The sequence below is a fragment of the Elephantulus edwardii genome, unplaced genomic scaffold, assembly GCF_000299155.1.
Source record: "Elephantulus edwardii isolate Elephantulus edwardi_28Jun2011 unplaced genomic scaffold, EleEdw1.0 scaffold00047, whole genome shotgun sequence".
In the NCBI taxonomy this organism is placed as follows: Eukaryota; Metazoa; Chordata; class Mammalia; order Macroscelidea; family Macroscelididae; genus Elephantulus; species Elephantulus edwardii.
In genome coordinates, this window is record NW_006399797.1 from 9691684 (window position 1) to 9712593 (window position 20910).

General features: G+C 39.8%; 1 pseudogene; it reads right to left on the minus strand.

Moving 5' to 3' along the window:
* Nucleotides 1–9313: 9313 nt before the first annotated feature.
* LOC102861709 lies at nt 9314–10449 on the minus strand (annotated as a pseudogene).
* Between the last annotated feature and the right edge of the window lie 10461 nt (nt 10450–20910).

Genomic DNA, 20910 nt, shown 5'->3' on the forward strand with positions numbered 1-20910 from the left:
TGGCGCAGGATAGAGCAGGGTTTAGGGCTGTTGTGCATAGGGTCTCTATGAGTCGGAAATGACTCGACGGCACACATAACAACAAAACAACAAAGTCTGATGAAAGAAATGATTATTTAATGTAAGAGGAGGGAAGAAGATATTGGGAAACAGATTTGAGGGAAGGTTTCCCAGAGAAGGTGACACTTAAACTGGGTTTTAAATGTTAAAATAGTAAGGGTTTATTCTCTGTAGAATGTGGAGAGAAGAAAGAGTTAATAATCTACTTTTGAAAATCAGCTAATTGAAAACTCTTTGATTAGCAACTCAGAATCCATCTAACTTCTGCCATGTTTTGGGGGTCACCCAGAGTCAGACTTAAAATTTATACTGTCTGGTGAGCATGGCTTTGGCCACAAGAAGCTAGTGTGTCAGGCTGGTCGCATTGACGTACTGCAGGCTGTTTAGTTCCGTGGTTTTTGGGATCCTTTCAAGTTGGGGCTGACTTAATAGCATCTATCAACAACATACCAGAAAGCATATGAGTGATGTTATGATGATGAAATAGTTGTGCTTGGAATTATAAAATATTGACTCTTTTAGAACATAATGTTAGTCAAATTTTGGTACAAAAGTTAAGTGCTTTTCATGGTTGGCAGTTCAGATCTCCCTACTGTTTCCACAAGAGAAAGATCTGATAACCTTTTTCCATAAACATTACAGTCAAGGAAACATTATGGGGAAGTTCTGTGGTGTCATATTGGGCCACTTTGAGTCAGAATGGATGCAACAGCACCAACAACTACAGCCTGAGAGGTCAGGCACTTTGGGAGGTACTAGAAATAACGTGAGAGAGAAGAGAATCTTAATTTTTACTGGAATAAAAATCTTAAATCACAATGGTTAAAAGTGACAAACGTTGATCTCTTGCCTGTATTAGGGTTTGTGGGTCAGATGGCATCTCTAGTCTAGTCTCTTTATTCTGGGATTATAATTAGTAGAGCAGCTGCTCTGTCAACCCAAAGGCACTTGATTTGAATCTACTAGCTGCTCTGTATGAGAAAGATGGACATTCTTCTCCCATGTAATTTCCTGGTTTTGAAAACTTGCTTGGGGGTCAGCTATGGGTTGATTCAGACTCTGTGGTGTAAAACAACAACAAAAATCAGCTAATTACTGTATATTTCCAGTTGTTGTTGAATAGGGATAGAAATGTCTGAAAGGGGTCATATTAATAGTTACGTGCTCTGACGTGCAAGTATTATTAGGTAACATTAAGTTAGCCTTATGCACAGCAGAACCAAACCTTGCCTTATCCCAGGCCATCTTTATGTTCTCTGTTGTGCTTAGATCATTGCTGCAGTCATTGTGCCAGTTCATCTGGTTGGGGGCCTTCCTCCCCTTCACTAGCCATCCACTTTAACAAGTGCCATGTCCTTCTCCAGGGACTGGCAATATGATAAATATGTGAAATGATAGCTCACCATCATTGTTTCCAAGGAGCACTCTTACTGCACATCTTCCAAGTTGTATTTTTTGTTCTTTTGGAAATTCATGATATATTCAATATTCTTCACTTAACACTGTTAAATGGATTAATTATTCTTCAGGATTCATTATTTCTTGTCCAACTTTCATATGCATTTGAAGCAACTGAAAATATCATGGCCTTAAAGCAGATGCACATTAGTCTTTAAAGTAAAATCATTGCTTTGTAACATTTTAAAGAAGTCTAACAGCAGATTTGCCAAATGCAAACATGTCATTTGGTTTCTCAACTTTTGCTTCCATAGATGTTGATTTTGGATCATAATAAAAGGAATTCCTTGACAAATACATTACATTTTTTTGTTGTAGTGTAGGTCAGAGCAAGATGCTTCACTAACCCAAAAGCCTCTCATATCTGGTGTTTCGAATCTACCAGCTGCTCTATGGTGGGAAGTTGGGTAGTCTCCTCTCATTAAGATTTACAGCCTCTTAAACCAGAGGGAGGATCCCCTTGAGTCAGTTCTGACTTGGACTAGGAAGATAGACTTAACAACGTAATTCCATATGTCAATCAGTAGAGCACAATCCCCTGATCTGCAGCCAGGCATGGGGGTGATGGAGAACTGCAAAAAGTTACATCCTGTTGTACATGGTGGGACCGTGATTTGAGGACAAACTCAAAGCCTGCTAACATACTATAGATTTCTTTTAAATTAATATGAAATTTAGGACAGGTAAAACTTAGCTTCAGATGGAATATAAGATCCCATGACTGTTTCCTGTCCTTCCTTGTTTTCAACAGAAAACAGTAACAAAATGGTGCTGCAACATTTGAAAACCAAGATTAAGTGTAACTTCTTCCTGCCTTTCCTTTTTTCAATAGTAAAATAAAATTAAAAGGCAGGCCCTCAATTGTCTAGCTTCTATCAGTCTTAGTGTTTATTCACTAACTAATTGATTTATTTCTTAGCTAGGCAGGAGCCTTACCATATCCTCTAGTACAGAATCTACTATGTACTACATATTTAACAAACTCTTGGTAAACTATGGTAGGGATTTGGACAGGGGTAGATACAATTATGTGAGGGAAAATAGATTTCAGTTCTCATTTGTCATAAGAGGAGTCCTTTAGCTTTGTTGTGCCCTACTCTGCTGTAGGCATTCCTTCTTTCTCAGAATTAGAGAATCTCTGTGGCCACTTTTGTTATAAAAATGAAAATATTATTAAGTTAATTGTTAACTGTTACAGAAGAGTAGTATCTTCAAGATTTAACATTTTCTGAATAAAAATCAATGATGCTATATATGAATAAAATATTTTGATACTATGCAATGAATATGGGAGAAGTATAGACAGATTCTTCAGTGCAGTTTACAGCCTTTGAAAACCCACTGTAGGATCAGTTAAGAGTTGGTTCCAACTTGATGAGATATAGATATAGATGTATATGTGTGTGTATGTTTGTGTGTGTATGTATATATATAAATACCATATAATGAAATGTGACATTTAATTTAGTGTGCCAAAAATATGCCAAAAAATGTGGCATATAATTTAGTGAATAGTTTCCAACTGAACAATGAATATTACAAAATTATAGATGGTTAAAGATCTACAAAGTACAAAGTAGAACAATTGGTTTTAATATAATAGTATGAAAAGGTATTGATTTTGTTTTAGATTACTTTTTGACTTTTGATATAGTATCAAAGAAGGAAAATGCAGTTATATGAAAAGGCTACTAAGATACTGTTCCTTTTTCTAACTAAGTGCTTATTTTTCATAAGGTTCGATTTTCTTTACCTGTTTTTAATTTTCTTTTCCTTAACTAAGCCTATCACAGCAGATGGAATATAGAAACACTTGCAAGAATCCACATGTCTTCTGTTAAACCAGATATTATAGAAATTTTCAGTAAATATATCCATTAGATTCATATTTTGGGTAATACAGTGATTTTCATTAAAGATGCCATTTTTATATCGTGTTTTATATTTGAAATTATTTTTAATTTAATAAATACTTAAACTTTTTTTCTGTTATAATTCCCATTATAGTAAATGCCAATTTAGAGAACCACCTAAACAAAACTTACTTCGGATCTTTGATGATTTTAGAGAGTGAAGAGCACTAAAAAAAAAAGTTCCAGAACTGTTATCCTTCCAGATAGAAAAGTCTCCATGTAGTTTGTGTTTGATTCTAAACCTTTCTGTATCCTAACTCTCTCCCTCAAACCTGGTAGCAGTTCGTCTTTTTCAGAAATTCCCCAGTACCTTCTATCTTTATTAAACCATTTTAGCATCTGTTTTATGTTCCCATCAGAACCAATGTTGTATTTTTACATACTCATAAATACATGATACATTGTTTCCCATGCAGTAGAATTTTGTATATGTGAATTGAGTAACTTTAAAAATTCCAAGTCTTAAATGTGTTCTTAAGTGGTTTGGAAATTTGTCAAAAGATTTGTAAAGACAGAGGTTTTTAGAGGCTGTAATTTCCAAGGGAGGAGATTGCCCATCTTTATCTCCCTCTTCTAGAGCTGCTGGTGAATTTGAACCACTAAAGACTTACTGTCTTAGAGTTACAATTCCCTACACATTACTCCACCAGAACTTCACCGCATCTTTTCACATCGGGTATCATTTCTACAGATATTACTATTGAGCTTATAGGAAGGGCTGTAGTGTGCTTCTTAGAACATAATTTGGGAAACACAGCTATATGCAATAGGGAACCACCAAAGAGGATTAAACTGGGAATAATAGACAGTTATATAATCTAATTCTATTCTCTCCCTGTAGTCTTATACGATATTAGGTGCTGTCAAGTTGAGTATGACTTATAGTGACCCTATGAACAACAGATCTGAACCTTCTTCCAGATTTTGCCAACCTCACAATCTCTTGACACACTTGAGCCCATTGCTGCAGTCACTGTGTCAGTCCCTGTGTCAAGACCCTCGTTGAGGGTCCTCCTCTATTTTATAATACTGTTACCATCCCAAGCATGATATCCCTTTCCAAGGGATAGTCTCTCCTAGCATCTTGTCCAAAGTATGTGAAACAAAGCTTTATCATCCTTGCCTCCAAGGAGCGCTCTGGATGCACCTTCTCCAAGATATATCTGTCTGTTGGTTTATCAGTCCATGGAATATTCAGTATTCTTCACCACCATCTCACTTCAAAGGCATCAGGTTTTGTTTTGTTATCTTTACTCATTGTTTGGCCCTCAGCAGCATAGCAAGAGATTCAAAAGACTGTTACCTGATTTAGGCACACTTTAGTTTCTCAGACTCACATCAGTGTTGTTGTTGTTATATGCTGTTGGTGCAACTAAGACTCATAGTGATCCTATATGCACAGTAGTTCTGAACCCTGCTCTATCCTGAGCCACTCTTACTCTCTGACACATCTACTTTTATTATCTCACTTATTGTGTCAATTCATCTCCTCTGGTGTCTTCTCCTGCACTGTCCCTCGAACCCTTCCTTCCAAGCATGATCTCCTCCTCCAAAGATTAGTCCTTCCTGGCTACTTGCACAAAGTATGTGAGATGGAGTCTCAAAATCCTTGCCTCCAAGGATCAGCTTGATTTCACCCTCTCCAGTACAGACATCTTAGTTCTTTTGGCAGTCCATGGTATGTTCAGTACTCTTCTCCAGCACCACAACTCAAAAGTATCAATTTTATTGTTATCCCTAGTCATTGTTCAGCTCTCTGGTACATAGCAAATAATTGTGAAGACAATGGCCTGGGTCAGGTGCACAACTCACTTCATTGCTCCTTTCCCAGTGCAATACATCTCCTGATCACTGGTACCAAGTGTATTGATTGTGGATCCAAGTAAGATAAAGTATTTGACAGTTTAATTTTTTATTCATCTGTTTTGATGTTGCCTGGTGAAAATGTTTGTTTTGTTGACGCTGAGATATATTCATAGTGAAGGCTGTGGTGTTTCACCTTCTGCAGCAATCACTTCAAGGCCTCTTCACTTTCAGCAAGTGAAGGTTATTGATGAGTCTTCCTTCAATTCTGATGCCATATCCTTTTTCAATAAGAGTCCAGCTTTTTACAGAATTTGCTTAGTGAATAAATATGGAGAAAAGATACAAGCCTGGCACACACCTTCCTTAATTTTAAACCATGTAGTATTCCCTTGATCTGTTTACACTGTAACCTCTTGTTTAGGTTTCACATGAGCACAATTAAGTGTTCTGGGATTTCCATTCTTCTCAATGTTAGGCATAATTTGTGATGATTCACATAGTCAAATGCATAGTTAATAAAGCCCAAAAAGACATTCTCCTGGTATTCTCTGCTTTCAGCCAGGATCCTTCTGACATCAGCAATGATACCCCTGGTGCCACAACCTTCTAAAGCCACAGTTTGAATTTTCTGACAGTTCTCTATGTATATTGCGCTAGAAGTTTTTGAATGATCATCAGCAGTATTTTGCTTATACTACTTTGAATGTATTTTTCAACCAGTTCTATTTATGTGTCTACTGTTTTCAGTCATGTGCTACATATACTGAGAGATTAGACAGATTCATAAGTCATGATTTCAGGCTTTCAAAAAATTGTCAGTTTACTCTAATATTCACCTGTGTGAATTATTTGCATCAAAGGCTCTGCAGAAATGAGGAAGTTGAGAATAAACTTGAAGAATTATAAATGTCCCAAGTGATTCTTTCTCAGTGTCAATTTTCACATGGTATTTGGTGCTAATTCTCCCATGGATTGTTATGGCATCAAATACATGGGGTTATTTTTGCCTTTTAATGTAATAGAATTGTTTCTGATTAAGTCACTCACCCAGACAGCTCAGAGGTGTGCAGAGGGAAGAAAGCTGCCAAATTGAAATTTGAAAAGCTTTTGGGGAAACTAATGTTGCTTTGTTTGGGTTATAAAAGTGACATATCATCAGTGTAGTAACGGTAAATGAAAGCTGAATCATAGCCTGTTATCTTCAGGATATAGCCTAAATTGACACTCGGCGAGTTTAGAGGCGGGGGTGGGGGGAATCTAGAGTGATAGAGAAGGGAAGGTTGTATCTGGTGGTCCAGAAAGAGCAAATTCAGAACCTGAGAGAGAGATTTGATTTTTTTACATTTTTATTGTTGTTGGATACTGATACTAACCATATGTATAAAAGAAGAATTTTGCCCAATTCTGCGTGTGTCACCCTCACACTGTCTACCCATTATTTTAGTCAGTGTCTCAAATCTATCTTGTTGAGAGGTTTCGTCTTTTCTACACACTCTCCATTTTCCAACCCATGTTTTCTTTTTCTAGGGACTGACCTCTCCAGATAGCATACTCAAAGTATGTGAGACAGTATCACCTCCTCACCTCCAAGTAGCACTTGTGCTACATTCTACCAAGGTAGATTTACTCATTCATTTGGTTTTCCATTGTCTATTCAATACTCTTCATCAGTACCACAATTCAAAGGTATCTACCTTATTTAGAGGCCAACTTTCATATGCATATTGAAACAACTGAAAAATACTCTGGCTTGAGTCAGATATACCTCAGTCATTAAAGGACATCCTTGTCAGCACTTTTTAGAAGTTTCAGGCAGTAAATTTCTAATGCCATTCATAATTTGATTTCTTCTTTTTAATTTTTTTAAATTTATACTAGTTTATTTATAAAATTAAAATACATTGTTTTCCACACCAGATTCTTCCAATTTATGTCACCCCCCCCAATCAAATCCCCCCTCCCATCATTTGATTTCTTGACTGCAGCTTCCATGGATGTGGATTATGGATCCAAGTAAAATGAAATAATTGATTACAGTCTTTTTTCCATTTATCATGGTGTTGTCTATTGGTCCATGTGTGAGGATTTTTGTTTCCTTGATATTGAGATGTAATTAATATTGAAGGCAGTTATTGTAGAGTCACATGTGACTCATAGCAACCCTGTGTACAACAGTCCTAAACCCTGCTCTATCCTGTACCAATCTTACTGTCTCTGATACACCTACCCCTATTACACCAGTCACTGAATCAATCCATCTCATTGAGGGTCTTCCTCCACCCTCCCAAGTGTGATGTCCCTCTCCAAGTACTGGTCCCTCCTTTCAGCATGTCCAAAGTAGTCTTTGATTTTCTTCAGTATCTGCTTCAAGTCCACAAGGTTTTGCCATCTACATTTTATAGGTTATTGATGAATCTTTTTCCAATCTTGACACCACATTCTTCTTAATATGATCGGGCTTCTTGGGTTATTTTCTCAGCATACAAATTGAATAGATTTGGTGAAAAATTACATCCCTGAAAACACACCTTTCCTGATTTTAAGCTGTGCAGTATTCCCTTGTTCTATTTAGCCAGTTGCTTCTTGGTCTATGTGTAAGTTTTGCAAATAAATGGTCTGAGATTCTCATTGAGTAAGCCTTGGGGCCTAGTGGGTAGGAGTTGCACTGCAGACCCATGGGTTGACACAATCTCCTGATTGTGCGTTTCTGACTGTATTTGGCAGTCTCTTTACACCATAGACTAGGCTGTCTAAGCTTGATCCCAGTTGTCTCTGATGCACTTTATGATTTTGGGCTTTACTCCCAGGTCTCTGATCCACCTTGATTTTTGTTTATGGTGTGAGATGTGGATCCTGTTGGAGAGCATTATGCTAAGTGAACTAACTCAGTCTCATGAGGACAAATACTGTATATAATCATTAATGTAGAATGTGCATGCGGATCCAAGAGGAAGGAGGGTGGGAGCAGAAGAGTGAGGATGGGCAGGGGTTGGGGGGGTGTTTGATTTCATCATAGGGTTGCACAATTTGATGGGTGGAGGGAGGAGTAGGTAAAGGAAATGGGAAAGATTCAGTGTAAAAAACAATATATATTAACTTTGTAAGTAAACAAGTATAAAATAAAAACTTTATTTAAAAAAACCTAGCATGGTATGGTATGTGGCTTATGTAGGATTCTGGTTTTGGAGAATGGCCTGCTAACTATAGATGGTGTTCTCTCTAATTAGAATTCTCTAATTAATATAATTTAAAATCATTGTAAGTATCACATTTAAATAATTATTATACTTACTGAATATTATGTGCCAGACTATATACTAAGTGCTTTTTAAAATAAATTCTTCTCTTCCTCTGTTATTGTTGTTATGTACCATTGAGTCACCTGCAACTCATGGCAACCCTATGTAAAACAGCTGTGAAGCCTGCCTGTCCTGAGCAAGTCTCATTGACTGTGACCCACCTACTCCCATTACCCCAGGTCCTGTGTCAATCCATCTCATCTCCCCTCCCCCCACAATAGTAGTTAATTGAGTTTTTGGTGAAAGTTTACACAGCTAGTTAGTTCTCATTTACTAATTTCTGCACAGATTGTTTAGTGATGTCCCATTTATTGCAATATGTCAACATTCTCTTTAATTGTGCTTTGTTTTCCATCTCTCCTAATTTCCCAGTTCCCTTTTCGTCTCATGTTAACTTGATTATTGACTTCCTTCCCCCCCACCACTGTGTAGTACTTTAATAGTTTTCTTTAGGAAAAAAAAATGTCCACACTTTTAACAGCCCACAACATTTCAAAAACAAAGTACTGGTTAAAAGCCATTTTCAGGATTTAGGAATTCTAGAGTTAATAGGAAAAAAGTCTGTGTCCTGTTTCAATATGGATGGATGTCAAAGTCTAATGATAATAGCTTAGCCATTATCAGAACCTGGTAGAACGACACTTCCTTCCATAGGTTTAACTTCCTATCTGCTATCTTCCCCTATCCCACAGAAATGCCACCAAGTAATGCCCAGTAGCGGTTAGCTTAGGCTCCCAGTCTCCCCCCTTGAGTAAAAGGGGATGAAGAGAGGAAGGCTCACTTCTCCATACTTTCCTCTTCCTCCCCTTGAGGTGGTTCTTCTGTGTTCTCCTCCTCCTCTTCTCCTTTTTTCTCTGGTGGCTTCTCATAAACTTTCTCTGATGGTGTCACTATCACTCCGTCCCAGGTTGATATTTCAGAAGCAAGATAGATGGCATCACCCTCCTGGCCCAGGATCTTCCTGAAGCCTCCATGTGAGAGGATTCAGACTAAAGTCTGTGCTGTATAGCAGACCATGTCCTGCTGTTCCAGGGTCATGACTGTGTGTACTCTAAAGTTCCCACTCTCACATGGATCAGTGATACCCACTGAACCTGGCAGAGACAGTCCTGCGGCCAGAATCTGTAAGCAATGCCTGTAGGCCACATTGAGGGCCAGAGGCTGTCTCCCGGGATTGTTAATGACAGCATAGTGTCCCAGCAGATTAAGAATCCAAGGTGTAAGGGGTTCAAAGCCAGGAAAACGAATTCTCAAGTCTTTCAGCAGTCGAATGAGAACTTTGTGGTCTGAGAAGCATTTTCCTCAAACCAGTGGGCATGCCTGATAGCTGCTCTACAACACTTTGATATCCAAGTGGAGTTCTGGGTCCAGTTTTCGAAGATGGGGTGGCACTGTTGTAATGAGAAGCTTCACTGTAGCATCAGAAGAACTGATTTCAAAGCCAGTTTCATTAGTCAGCATGGTCAAAACTTCAGAAGGATCCTGTGCTCTCAGGCTTTCCATAACTTTGTTCCCCAGAGCAGCAACAGCTTCCAATGTTGGCAGAATCTTTAGAATTACTACTAGGTCAGCCACATTGTGTCCTGTAGTCATCGTTCCCTTTTTATATGATCTTCTTCAATTTGCACTTCAAATGTCCCTAGGGCCACAATCAAATTGTCAATCACATTGTTTATTTTGGTCACCAGAGAAAGTATAGATGCCTGTTCAGCAGAATTGGGAGCAAAGTCCTGATTCCTCTTCAGCAAAGCTTCACTGAAGGACGTTTCATCAGGTGCTGGCTTGACCCGGGGAAAGGCCATTTCACAAAAAGAGAAATCAAGTGGGATATGTGGCACAAAGGGCCTAAACCCTCCTCCTGGGCCGCCTCTGGAGCCAAAGCGCCCACCCCGACCACGACCACAGCCTCTGTCACCCCTTTTGGTGCCTTAAATCCTGAACAATGGAGACCACACCAACCGCCCCTTCCCTCTGAGGAGCCCACAACTGGAGAGCGATTATTGACTTTTTTGTCTCATACTTACATTTTTGGTCTTTGAATGTTTTCCTTCTTAAAAGTAGATTTTTGTACAACAACGAAAGAATTTTTTTTTTTTCCAAGAGAAAAGCGAACTCGGGGAGAGGGGTGGCAGGGAGAAAAATGTGCAGAAATGAATGAATGGAAATCCAAGTTCTCTATAAACTTTCATTAAAATCTAAATTAAAAAAAATCATTAGAAAAAAAAAGTAGATCTTTGACCTTCTAACAGGTAACATCCACTATTTTGTGTGTCACTGCTATTTCCTTGAAAGGTAATCTCAGGTAGGCTCTGCTCTGGGTTTAAAGAGTGTCTTTGGGCCATAGCTTCATATTCCCTAGTGTTCACATTTGTCTAGCTTTTACTACAATCATTAAATAAGAATTTGATTTCTGCTCCATATTTCCCTCTCCTAGAGAGGAACATCATGCTGGGTAGAGTAGAGGGACAGCGCAGGAGGGGAAGACCCTCTATGAGGTGGATTGATTCCGTGACTGGGGTACTCGGGATGGGTGTATCAGAGGCAATGAGATTGGCACAGGATAGAGCACGGTTTAGGGCTGTTGTACATAGGGTCGCTATGAGTCGCAAACGACTCGACGGCACATAACAACAACAACAACAACAACAACAACAATCTCACTCTAGCTATTGTAACTGTAGTCTACATGGCTTGCTTTTGCTGATTTCAAAGTCAAGGAGATTGTGATTTGTGTAAACTTGTTTCTTTTCTGGGCTTTTGGGTTTTCCCCTACTGTTTTGCTCCTGTTAAGGAGAGAACTGGTAGTTGTATATTAGATTACCTCATAAGATTTTAAGACCTCAGATGATACTTTGTTAGAATGCAGATCATGATTTTTGTGAACTATATTATACTAATTGACTGAGTTGTCCTATGGGACTCTGGTCTTAAGCCTTCAAACCCAGAAAACAAATATTAAAATATAAAAGCCATGACTGTGGATTATCCATATTTGTGTCTTCAATTAATATATGTGCTTGCATTTACTTTTACTTGTAGTTCTGCTGGCCAGATGCACTGCAACTTTTCTGCAAAGTAAAAAGCCATGCGTCTCTGGTGGTTCAGATACACCCCTAGCTTTGCAGGAGATGGATAGGCATTCTCTTCCCATCCATTTTATAGTCTTGGCAATCCAGTCATGGTCAACTGTGGGTTGATTTCAACCCTGTAGCAGTAAGTTTGTGCTGTTGTTATTTTTTTTAAGTAGGTATTTCTGTCCTACCTTATGTGCATATTTGTACCTACCTATATTCCCATTCCAAAGACAGGTGATCTGACAGAGTGTGGGAATTATCAAACAATATCATTAATAACATATGCAAGCAAGATTCTGCTGAAAATTATCCAAAAACGACTGGAACAGCACATCAATAGAGAATTTCCATAAGTGTAGCTTGGGCTTAGAAGAGGCCATGGTAAGAGGGATATTATAGCAAATGTTAGATGGATCTTGGTTGAAAGCAGAAAGTACCAGAGGAATGTCTTTTTGTGTTTCAATGACTTTGCGAAACATTTGACTGTGTGGATCACAACAAACTGTGGCTGACTCTGAGAAGAATGGGAATTCCAGAACACTTAGTTGTGCTTATGTGAAACCTATACTTGGACCAAAAGGCAGTTGTTGGAACAGAGCAAAGAAACACTTCATAGCTCAAAATCAGAAAGGGTACATGCCAGAGATGCATCCTATCTCTATGCCTTTCAATCTATATGCAAAATGGATCATCCAGAAGGCTGGGCTCTGTGAGGAGAAATGTAACATCAGGATTGGAGGAAGACTTATCAACAATCTGCATTACACAGATGACACAACCCTGCTTGCTGAAACTGAGGAGGACCTGAAGCGCTTGCTGCAGAAGGTCAAGGACTATAGTTTTCAACATGGATTGCAACTCAACATCAAGAAAACAAAAATTCTCACCACTGGGCCGATTGGCAGCATCATGATAGATGGTAAAGAGATTGAAATTATTAACAGCTTTAGTTCGCTTGGCTCTACAATCAACACTCTTGGTACCAGCAGCCAGGAAATCAAAAGATACATTGCATTGGGAAAGTCTGTTGTCAGGGACCTCTCCAAAGTAATGAAGAGCATTGATGTCGGACTGGAAACTAAGTTGTGCCTGATCCTGGCCATATCTTCACAATTACTTGCTATGTATCAGAAAACTTGGCAATGACCAGAGATGAAAGAAGGAGAATTGATGCCTTTGAGCTATGATGCTGCAGAAGAGTATTGAATATATAGCATGGACTGCTAGTACAAAACAAGTTTGTCCTAGAGAGGGTAAAACCAGGCTAGTCTTTGGAGGCGAGGATTCTGAAGCTTCATCTGACATTCTTTGGACATGTTGCAAGGAGTCCTTGGAGAGGGAAATTATGCTTGGGAGGGTAGCGGGACAGTGCCAGAGAGGAAAACCCTCAATGAGATGGATTAATTAATTGACTAGGGTAATTGGAATACGTGTGTCAGAGACAATCAGGTTGGCACAGGATAGAGCATGGTGCAGAGCTGTTCTGTATAGGATTGCTATGAGTCACAAGCAACTTGATGGCACATTACAACAACGTATACATACTTATAAATATAGGCATATGACTATGCAGATCTTAAGTAACAAACATTGGGAAGAATAGAAATTCTAACACTTAATTATGCTTATACTAAATCTATACCTAGAACAAGAAGCTTCTGACCAAACAGAGCAAGGGAACACTACATGACTGAAGATCAGAAAAGGTGTGCCTCAGGGTGGTATCCTTTCTCCATACCTATTCAGTCTGTATGCTGAGGAAATAAAAAAAAAAAGCTGGACTTTATGAGGAAGACTGTAGACTTCAGGACTGCAGGAAAACTCATCAACAACTTGTGTTATGAAGATTTGCTTGCTGAAAGCAAGAAATACCTGAGGCACTTGCTTCAGAGGATCAAGGACTGCAGCCTTCAATATGTATTACATCTCAACATCAAGAAAATAAAAATCCTCACCATTGGGTTAGTAGGCAACTTTGTGATGGGAGAAAAGAGTAAAATTATTAATGATTTTGTCTCGCTTTGATCCACAGTGAACATCCTTTTTCTTTAGTGGCTATCACTTTGGATTTTATGTAGTATTTAACATCCTGATTCCAGCAGTCAGGAGATCAGAGATGTATAGCATTGTCGGAGATTTTTCCAAGGTCATGAAGAGCAATAATGTTTGTTTAAAGACTGAGATGTGTCTGATAAAAGCCACAGTCTTTCCAATCACCTGTTATGCATCTGAGAGCTGGACAGTGAATAAGGGAATAAGGTGACAGGAGAAAAATCGATGACTTTGGGTTGTGGTGTTGAAGAAGAGTGCTAGATATCCCAGGGATGGCTAAAAGAACAATCAGATATGTCTTAGAGAAAGTACGACCAGAATGTTTCTAGGAAGCAAGGATGGTGAAGCTTCATCTCACATACTTTGGACATGTTTTTAGGAGAGACTATTCCTTGGGAAGGTCCATCATGCTTGGAAAACTGGAGGATCAGTGAAGGAGAGGAAGACTCTCAAAGAGATGGATTGATACAGGCTCTGCAGCAGTGCACTCAGATGTGTTAGGGATAATAAGGATGATACAGAATAGGACAGGATTCAGATCTGTTGTGCATAGGTGCTTAGGCTTGCTATTAGTTGTGCTCTACTTGATGGCACTTAGCAATATACTATGACGTAGCAGAATCGAGGCCTTTGAATTGCAATTTTGGTGAAGAGTACTGAATATCTTGTGGACTCTCAAAAGGGTAAACATGTCTGTTTTAGAAGAAATGAAACCAGGGTGCTTCTTAGAGACAAGAAGGTGGAAATTTGTCTCGGACTTTGAGCATGTGTTAGGAGGGACCAGTCCTTAGGAAAAGCATCATGCAGGGAAAGATGGAGAGCTAGGGGAAGAGAGGAAGACCCTCAACAAGATAGATTGACAAAGTGTCTGTAACAGTGGGCTTAAGCAAGTTGGTGATGCAAGGGTGGTGCAGGATCGGGCAAGGGTGAGATCTGTTGTTTATAGGATCCACATATTAGGGAGGTCTGGTAGCCTAGTCCATAGGGAGTTGCTCTGCTAACTGAAAGGTGGCTCTATGGGAGAAAAATAGACAGTTTCCTCTTGTGTGATTTACAGCCTCTGAAAACCTGGAATGTTAGCTATGACTTGATGGTAGTGAGTTTGAGTTTTTATTTGAGCATCCACAATCCATGGAAGCAGCAGTCAAGAAATCATGGACTGCTGAAAGAATAAAGAAATGTCTTGGAATAAATAAAGCCAGAGTGTTCCTTCTAAGCAAACATGTGTGACTGTCTTAATACTTTGGGCACATTATCATCAGGGATTAGTCCCCTAGAGAAGGACAGCATGCTTAGATAAGTGCAGGGTGAGCAAAAAAAAGAGGAAGCCCAGCAATGCCATGGAGTGACACAGTGACTGCAGCTATAGGCTTAAGCAAAGCAAAGATTGTAAGGTTGGCACAGGGCCAGACAGGGTTCTAGTCTCTTGTACATAACGTCCACAGCACCTGTGGACAATAAGGTGAACATTGGGCTAACTGATGTTACATATGAACCTAGCTGTTCCAATTTAAAAGCATATTCTACTTAAAGACACTTAAGAATATAACTCTTTCATAACTTGGAGACTGTGTGTAATATGGTATTTGCACAAAGTCCACATCATATTAGAACATGTCGAGTCGGCTGTGACTCAGTGACCCTGTGAACTAGATGAGAACCTTGCCCTATCCTAGATGAGCCTCTAATTTTGTTCCTTCATTTTTAACCTGATCTACTTACTGTTTTGTTTGCTTTTTGATTTTTTTTAAACATACTTATTATTCTGAGCTAAAAATGATCAATTCTTTCTGTTAGTCTGCTTCCATATGGGAAATTTACTCTTGATATTTTGCTTTTTAATGTTCTTTTAAAATATATTTTCTCTGTATTTTATGATTTTTCCCCTTAAATATAGATCATTATGCTATATTTTTTGTTTATTACTTTGAATTTTGTATTCTGGTTTTTATGGAAATTTTCCAGTTTGGTACCTGGTCGTACAGCAGTCAAGTGCCTGAGTGCCAGCCAAAAGGCTGATGCCAGCACCCACCAATCGTCAGTTCCATGAGAGAAAAGTATAGCAGCTATCTCAACCAGCTCACAACCCTGGGAACTCTGGGGCAGCTCTGCTCCTCTCCACTGGATTTCTGAGTCAGAATCAAACCTGATGTAGGCTTGCTGCCTTCTCTTGAGAACCACTGGAGGGCACTCTTACACTTAGCTTCTTCCTCTCCCTCTACTTCCCCTTGACTCCATGTTGCCTTAGGAACATAGGTTCTGAATTTCAGTATGCCATAAAGGATGCGTGTGTGTGCGTGTGTGTGTGTGTATGTATATGTGTGCGCGCATGTGAGTGTGTGTGTTTTCCTTTCCTTAGATGATCACACGTGCAGATGTAGGTTATGGGGCTTGACCTTCCTGCAATGAGAATGGAGTGCTCTGTATCATTACTTCCTACGTGCCTTACTTAGTACAAGCTCACCAATCAGAGGTGTCCTACTGGGCACAGTGGAGCTAGTCATTTCCTTTAGTGTTGACTAGTAGTCGGAAGATTCAGCTCAACCTGTAGACCTTTTAGTTTCTTCTGGTCCTAGTAGTTGTCCATTTTGCACTTCAGTGAGATTAGTTTGACTCCACTGGCGGCTGCATAGGAAAAAGATGGACAGTCTCCTCCTGTGCAGTATGAGCCTCAAAAACTCAATGGAGGGTTCCCTAGAAGTCAGTTTTTATTTGACAGCGGTGAGGGAGATGCCACTCTCCATTCATCCTCTCTCAGTTGCCCTCAAAATCCCATGACTAATTTGCCCAGCCTTGGAAAATTTGGATGTAAATTCCCAGATTAGCTCTCTTTCAGTGTTCTTTGTGGTGTTGCTCAGTCCTGTCCCAAAATGCTTAGGATAAGTGAGCGGTCTCTAGTATATGGGTTCTCCCTGCTTCTGTGCTGCCCCCACTCCTCTTCTGGTCTCGTCACAGCTCTCCAGCAGCTCAGCTGTGATCCGGAGTGCCGAGCTTTTAGATACACTAATTTTTATAAATTTGGTAAATTAGTTGCTGGTGTTAAATGGGAGCATCCACTCCTCATTATCTTGTTCTACTACTGGATCAATGAATATCTAGTAGTTATTTTAGAGTTAAAAAATGCTGAACTATGGAGAGCTTAACAACTTACCCAAAAGGTCACAATGTTTAAAGGCTGAGCCAGATTCAGACTCGGGCAGTCCATAAACTTACACTTACCTAATTTTTAACGCAAATGCACTATGCATTTTCAGTCTCCTTGTCAAAATATTTTATTTCATCGACTACAAACTTGAGATATTTGGAAGACACTAGCTACAGATTAATTTTACTAAAACATTTCAGGATAAAAATACTGCATTTCCTCTTCTGGAAAAGAATTGGTCATAGAGATACAAGAGCCACAGTCTTGTGATTCTTTTGTCCTCTAGAAGTATAAGGTAATTATTTAGCTACCACGCTTATCAATTGTGAAAGGAGCATTTGTAACCTGGGATGGCCAAGTCTGATTTCTAAGCACTTCATAAATGGGAACTGTCCTCATCAATAAAATCCGTAGCAGCAAACAAAGAAGCTACTAGATCTGACGTGCCACCCTGCATGATCCTGCACCTATTTCAACCAGTCACTGGGTTTAATATTTGTTGTTGACTCACAGACTTTACTCACAGTTGTGGTACCAAGAGGAGTTTATTAGGGAAATGGATTGTTGAGTGGGAGAAGCAAAGAATATCTCACAGTGCAAAACCAGGTTTAGTCCAGCAGTCCCAACTGAAATTTAACTGCAAATCACAATTCCTTTAATTAGTGAAAGTCCTGGTTTCATGTTAAGAGTACATACTGGAGAAATACTTTTCCTTTTACATATCAAATTTGTCTTGGAGGAAGTACAACCAGAGTGCTTCTTACAGGCAAGGATGGTGAAACTTCCTCTCACATGCTTTGGACATGTTGTCAGTAGGCACCAATCTTTGGGGGGAAAAATCATAGTTGGAAAAGTAGAAGGTCAGTGAAGGTGAGGAAGACCCTCATCCAGATAGATTGACACAGTGACTGCAACAATGGGCTTGGGCATGGTGGAGATTGTGAGGATGTCTCAGGATAGGGCAAGGTTTCAATCTATGATTCATAGGATTGCTATGAGTTCACAGTTGACTAACTGTTGCTATGTGCCGTCGAGTCAACTGTGACGCATAGCAACCCCATGTACATTATCTCTGAAGTCTGACCTATGCTGTGCCAATCCCTTTGTCTCTGACAGACCTAATTTGTCTCTGAGAGACCTAATTGCTTCAGTCACTGAGTCTATCCATCTGTCTATCCATCTATTCATTCACTGAGTCTCTCCTGCTCTGTCTCCTCCACCCTTCCAAGAATGATGTCCTTCTCCAAGGACTGATCCTTCCTGGTCACGTGCCCAAAATTTGTGAGATGAAGACTTAAGATCCTTGCTTCAAGGGAGCAAGCTGATTTCACCCTCTCCAGGACAGACCTGTTTGTTCTTGGCAGCCTATGGTATGTTCAACACTATTCTCTACCAACACAACTCAAAGGTTTTGATCCTTCTTCTGTCATCCTTAGTTATTATTCAGCTCTCTGATGCATAGCAAGTAATTGTGAGGACCATGGCTTGGATCTGGCACACCGTACTCTCCAAACTGATATTATTGCTCTTCAGTACGATAGAGAAGACCCTGACATCAGACTTTCCCAATGTAATTCACCTTTTGATTTCTTGACTCCTGGTGCCAAGAGTGTTGATTGTGGAACAAAGTAAGCTGAAGTTGTCAGCAATCTCAATCTCTTCTCCATCCATCATGAAGCTGCTAATAGGCCTAATGCTGAGAATATTTGTTTTATTGATTGATATTGAGCTTCAGTCCATATTGAGGACTGCAGTCCTTAACCTTGTGCAGCAAATTCCTTGTGTCCTCTTCAGTTTTAGCAAGCAAGGTTGTGTCATCTGCATAAAGCACGTTGTTGATGAATCTTCCTCCAATCCTGATGCCACATTATTCCTCATGAAGTTCAGCTTTCAAAATTATCTGTTCTGCATATAGATTGAAAAAGTATGGAGATATGATACATCCCTGAGGTACATCTTTCCTTATTCTGAATCATGCTGTGTTCTGACTATTGCTTCCTGGTCCAAGTATATAGGTTTTGTATGAGCACAATTAAGTGTTCGGGGATTCCCATTCTTCTCAAAGTTAGCCACAGTTTGTTGTGATCCACTTAGTCAAATGCCTTTGCGTAGTCAGTGAAACATAGACATTCCTCTGGAACTCTCTGATTTCAGCCAAGATCCATCTAATGTTGGCTATGCTGTCCCTAGTGCCACAGCCTCTTTTAAAACTAGCCTGTACATCTGGCATTTCTCTGCTGATTTACTAGTCATTTCTGGATAGTCTTCAGGATATTTCTTGTGTGTGATATTAGTGATACCATTCAATAATTTCCACTCTCTGTTGGGTCACCTTTTTTTGGAATGGGAATAAATACAGATCTCTTCCAGTCAGTTTGGCCAGGTAGTTGTCCTTCATATTTCTTGGAATAATATAGTGAGTGTGTCCAGGGCAGATTTTGTTTGCTGAAATGTGTCAGCTGATATTCTGTCAATTCCTGGGGCCTTGTTTTTTGCCAATTCCTTCAGAACAGTTTGAGCTTCCTCATTCATCACCATGTTTTGTTGTTGTTGTTATGTGCCATCAAGTTGCTTGCGACTCATAGCGACCCTATGTACAACAGCCCTAAACTCCGCTCTGTCCTGTGCCAATCGCACTGTCTCTGACACTCCCATCCCAATTATCCCAGTCACTGAATCAATACACCTCATAGAGGGCCTTCCTCTCCTGAGCCGTCCCTCTACCCTCCCAAGCATGATGTCCCTCTCTAAGGACTGGTCTCTCCTCACAACATGTCCAAAGTATGTTAGACGGAACCTCAGAATCCTTGCCTCCAAGGAGCCACCCGGTTTAACCCTTTCCAGGACAAATCTGTTTGTTTTCCTAGCAGTCCATGGTATTCTTAATACTCTTCTCCAGCACCACAGCTCAAAGGCATCAATAATTCTTCTGTCGTCCTTGGTCATTGTCCGACTCTCTGATGCATAACAAGTGATTGCGAAGACCTGCATCAGACGCATCTTAGTCTCCAGAGAGACACCATTGCTCTTCAGTACTTTGGAGAGGTCCCTAACAGCAGACTTTCCCATGGCAATGCGCCTTTTGACTGTGGAGCCAAGCAAACTAAAGCTGTGTACAATCTCAATCTCTTCACCATCCATCCTGATGCTGCCAGTTGGTCCAATGGTGAGAATCTTTGTCTTCTTGACATTGAGCCTCAATCCATATTGGAGGCTGCAGTCCTTGACACTCTGCAGCAGGCGCTTCAGGTCCTCTTCAGTTTCAGCAAGCAGGGTTGTGTCATCCGCATAACGCAGATTGTTGATAAATCGTCCACCAATCTTGAACCCACATTTCTCCTCATAGAGCCCAGCCTCCCGGATAATCTGTTCTGCATATAGGTTGAAAAGGTATGGAGATAGTATGCATCCCTGGCGTACGCCCTTCCCAATTTTGAACCATGCAGTGTTCCCTTGCTCTGTTCATCACCATAGGATCTTGATAATATGCTGTTTCATGAAATTCTTCTGTGTCAGCCAATTCTTTTTGGTATAGTTCCTCTGTGTATCCCTCCCATCTTCTTTTGATGCTTTCTGTATTCAGCATTGCAGCTTGAGGCTTGAATTTGATCTTCAGTTCCCTCAGCTTAAGAAATGCTGAGCGAGTTCATCCTTTTTAATTTTCTGACTCCAGCTCTTTGCACATTTCATTATAATACTTTGCTTTGTCTTCCCATGCTGTCTTTTGAAATCTTCTGTTGAGCTCCTTGGAGTCTTCATTTCTTCCCTCTGCTTTGGCTTCTCGACGTTATAGTGCAATATTCAGTCTCGTTGGACATCCATCTTGGTCTTTTCTTTCTCCTCTGTCTTTGCAGAGACTTTTTTCATTCTTCATGAATGATATTCTTGATATCCTCCCACAGCTCATCTGGTCTTTGCTCGTTAGTGCTCAAGGCTTCAAACCTGTTCTTGAGATGGTCTTTAAATTTTGGTGGAATAGACTTGAGATCAAACTTTGGTTCTTGTGGATGTAATCTGATTTTCTTTAACTTCAGTTTGAACTTGCATTTGAGTAGTTGATGGTCTGTCCCCAAATCAGCATCTGGCCTAGTTTTCACAGCTGA